Below are 3944 nucleotides of genomic sequence, written 5' to 3'. Positions count from 1 at the left end.
CAGATGGAGAAACGACTGCTCTTCTGCCAGCCGTGACACTGAATGTGTTCCCAAGTGCGGCTGTGACCCCACAGTGACAGCAGCCACCGCGCAGGGAGGCCGGGCATCCCGCTCAGACACAGTTTACCCCTCCCTGGGATGTGAGATGCACCCACCCCCAGGTCCCACGGCTCCTGCGTCCGGGCAGGTCTGCACTGGAACCCGCGCCCGGAGCCCCCAGTCTCAGCTCCTCACGGGGTTTGATCCCCGGCAGTGTCCCCTCTGCCGCCCGATGTGACCCGCCAGCATCCTCCTCTGCGGGTCACTCTTCCGACTGTCACCTCCAGCAACGTGGAGGCGTCACATGCCTCAAAGCCAGCCCAACTTCCAATCACAGGCAGGAAAAGCAGGCGAGGGGGCCCCCAAACTCTGCTGCGCCCCTTGAAGCTGGAGGAGTCCTGCCCGGGACCTCACTGACTTGCAGGGGCTCCGCTAGTATTTTAGGGACTCTGGCAAGGACGGAGGGGCTTTCTCCAAAGCGGGTCCTTCTCCTGGGACTAATCCCAGCTTACAAAGGCCCTAAAAAGGAAGGAAGCCGAGAACAGAGTCCCTTATAAAACAGGGAAAAGCCGGGGAAAGAATCAAACCAAAGCACTGGAGTGACCCGGAGAAACGCTCCTGCTCACACACGCGAGGTTCCCACGGGAGCCTGGAACGTCCGGGAGGGAGTGAGACGTGTCCCTCCCCTGCAAGGCGTTCAGCAGGAAGGGTGCCACTGCGGCTGCACGCCCCGGCCGGGCCCACAGCAGTCGGAGAACAGCAGCGGAGACAGCCGCGTTCACCGCCCCTTGCGCCTTCCCAGGACTGCGCGCACGCCAGGGGACGCGCTGCCACCGCACCACAGCTTCCCCAGGCGGGGGTCTCGGGCCTGTCCCGCAGGCCAGGGAACAGGGAGAGGGCGGGGGACCGCCTTCAAGACAACTTCAAAACAGGAAACCCCCAGGGGGGCCTAGAGGCGGGGGTTGCCGCGGCCGTCCTACCACCCAGTGGCCCCCAGCAGCCAAGACCACCCCGCCAGGGTCTCGCCCTGAACGCGCTGCCCTGCCCTGCCAACCAGGAAGCGGGCGACACAGCTGGCAAAGCCTCAACCTGGAGCCGAAGGGCGCAGGGGGGCGGCGCCTGAGCAGCGGGGCGCTCACTTTTGTTCCTCCCCTCCCCCAGACTTTCACTTTCTGGCCGTGGCTTTGGAGGGCGGGAGCAGGGCGCTTACAAATCCCCGCCTGCGTCCCGCACGCACTTCCTATGCGAGTGCGAGCCGGAGAGCGCGGGCAGGGAGAGCTTGCGGGCCACCAGGCACGGGGAGGGAGTGTGCGGGCAGGACAGCACGGGGAGGGAAAGTGGCTGGTGCCTTGCAAGGAAAACAAAACAAAAACAAAATCATCGCCCGCTGCGTGCCCCGACGCCCGGTTTCCACCACTGCCGCGCCACGAGGGAGGGGACGGGCAGCGAGGGGGCCTTCCAGAGGCAGCAGTAAGGCCTGGAGACGTGTCCCGCGTGCCCCCCACCTTCATCGTGGCCAAGGGCAGGCGGCGAGGAGGCGCCCTCAGAGCCGAGCAGGGCCGGGGAGGAGGAGGTTCCTAATCTGAGAGCCAAGTCCCCGCGGAGGTCCGACCTCCGCGCTGCCCCTGTAAACCCAGTAAAACCTACAGACCCACATCCCGGAAAAGGCCACGCAACTCTGCACAGGCTCCGGGGCCTCCCCAGGCCACTGTGAGAGCTCAGGAAAAAGTCCCCAACCTAAAGCAAAAAGTAAGGAGCCAGGCCCACCGAGAGGCGGCGGAGGCAGCTGCTCCGCCCCAGCTCCCGCTGGCCCGGGGGGCTCCCGCTGGCCCGGGGGGCTCCCGCGGCCGGGCCCCGCGCCGCAGCCAACGACCGAGGTGAACCAAGGGGCGAGATAGCCACCCGGTGCACTTCGCACAAAGCTTTCGGCCAACGCTGGGCCGACGGGGCCCCACGAGGAGCCACGCCGTCCACTCCCACCCTGTGCCCAGAGGCGCAACTGGTGGAGAGAGAGAGGGAAAACTTGGCCCCCAAGCCCCCAGCTTTATTCATGGCGGGGTCCCCGAGGCCAGGGGGCCGCCCGGGCAGGGCTTGAACCACGTTGTCACGCAGATGCCAAACCGAAGTGGGCAGGAGGGGACGCGCACTCCCCTTCTCGACCTCGCCCGGGGACAGCGCTGCTTTCAAAACGGGACCTGGGGTCTCCTCGCGGCCCGGCCACGCAGAGGGGCTCGGAAGCGGCCGTGGGCCAGGCCCTCGGGGGGGCAGGCGCCCCCGCCCCCGGCTCCCGGGCTGGCCTGGCCTCCCGGCCCGGCCGCAGTGGGCGGCGATGGGCCCGAGGCGCGAGCAGGGCCGGAGGGAAGGAGCGAGGGAGGGAAGGGGGGCGAGAGGGCGGGCGCGCGGGCGAGAGCGGGCGCGCCGGGCGCGGGCCGAGGGGCGCCCCCTCCCCGGCCTCCTGATTTCCCCCTCAGAAGATGGCGGGCAGGGAGAGGAGGAAAAACCCCTTCCGCCGGGCGGGCGGGCGCGGGGCGCGCGGGCCGTGCCAACTCCGGGCCGCGCGCCCCGGCCGCGGCGACGCCCCCGAGCCCGGCACCGAGGAGGCCGGGCGGGCGCGGCGGCGGGCCGAGGGGAGCGCGGCCCGCGCCACCGCCGCGACCCCGGGCGCCCGCCGCGCTTTGTTACGGCGTGGCCGCGCACAAAGGCGGCGGCGGCGGCCCGGGCGCCCGGCCCCCCGGCCCCCGGCCCCCCGGCGGCGCCGCTCGGGCGTCCGCGCCGCGCGCCCCCCGCCCGCCGCCCCGCGCCGCCCGCCGCCCCGCGCGCGCCGGCAAGCGAGAGAAGGGCGTACTTGGCCTCGGCGGCGGCGGCGGCGTCCCCTCCCGGGCCCGCGCGACCCGCTCCTCTCCGGCTCGCCGGCCCCGGCCGCATAATAGACGCGCCGCGCCGGGCAGGGCTGGGGCGCGCGCGCGGCGCCTGGCGGGAGTCGTAGTCCGCGGCCCGGGCCGCGCCGAGCCCGCGCCCGGGAGGCCGCCGCGCGCGGACTACACGTCCCGGCGCCGCCCCGCGCCCGCCCCGCCCGCCGCGCGCCCCCGCCCGCCCCGCCGCCGACCCGGCCGCGAGCGGGCCCGGCCCGGGGGGGCGCGCGGGGGCGGGGCCGCGGGCGGCGCCGCGGGGCCCTCGGCCGCCCCCCGCCGCCCGCGTGCGCGCGCGCGCGCCGCCCTCCCCGCGCCGCCGGGGCCCCGGGAGGGCGCGGAGCGCGGGGCCCGGACGAGCCCGAGCCCGCTCGCGCCCCGCAGCCCCGCCGCGCCCGCGCGGGCGGCGCGCACCTGCCGGGCCCCGTGTTTGTAAACAAACCGCGCGGCTAATTAGGCGGGCGGGGGGCGCGCGCGGGGCGGGGCGTCGGCGCGCGCACGCGCGGGGCGGCCCCGCCCGGGGAGGAGCCGCGCTCGGCCCCGCCCCCGCCCGCCGTGGCGCTGCCTGCCACCCGGGCGCCCCCGAGCCGCCGCGGCGCTCCTGTCCGGGGAGGGGCAGGGGCAGGGGAGGGGCCCCGGGCCGAGCGCCCAGGACGGGGCCGCCGCCTGGGTTCCGAGCCGGCCGCGCGCGGGCTCCGCGCCTTGTTCGGGCAGGGCCGTGGCTCGGGTGTCACAAAAGCCAGTGTGTCGAGCTGGGACACAGGGAAGGGGGTGCACGATATGGATGTGAGACCCGGTTGGGTTCAGATTCAGCAGGCGTCCCCTGGCTGAACGTCTTTATGCTGTTAGCAAAGTGTGAGTCCATTCACCCGCACACCCACCTGGGGGCAGGTGTTCTGTCCTCGGCCTGCAGGTGAGGAAACGCAGGCTCGGGCAGGTGAGAGGACCTGCTCTAAGTCACAGAGCCAGGAGGCAGGAGAGCTGGGCCTCGGCCAC

At 73.4% G+C, this 3944-nt stretch overlaps 1 protein-coding gene across 1 annotated transcript in view; it reads right to left on the bottom strand.

Moving 5' to 3' along the window:
• Nucleotides 1-2992, bottom strand: part of BRD3 (bromodomain containing 3) — a 39201-nt gene extending 36209 nt beyond the window's left edge. Inside the window, exon 1 of the mRNA XM_058302645.2 lies at nucleotides 2885-2992. The gene's annotated coding sequence lies outside the window, so the exon portion shown is untranslated. The remainder of the gene's footprint in view (nucleotides 1-2884) is intronic.
• Between the last annotated feature and the right edge of the window lie 952 nt (nucleotides 2993-3944).

This window comes from Dasypus novemcinctus, chromosome 8, assembly GCF_030445035.2.
Source record: "Dasypus novemcinctus isolate mDasNov1 chromosome 8, mDasNov1.1.hap2, whole genome shotgun sequence".
Taxonomy (NCBI): Eukaryota; Metazoa; Chordata; class Mammalia; order Cingulata; family Dasypodidae; genus Dasypus; species Dasypus novemcinctus.
This window is presented reverse-complemented; position numbering and strand designations above follow the sequence as displayed.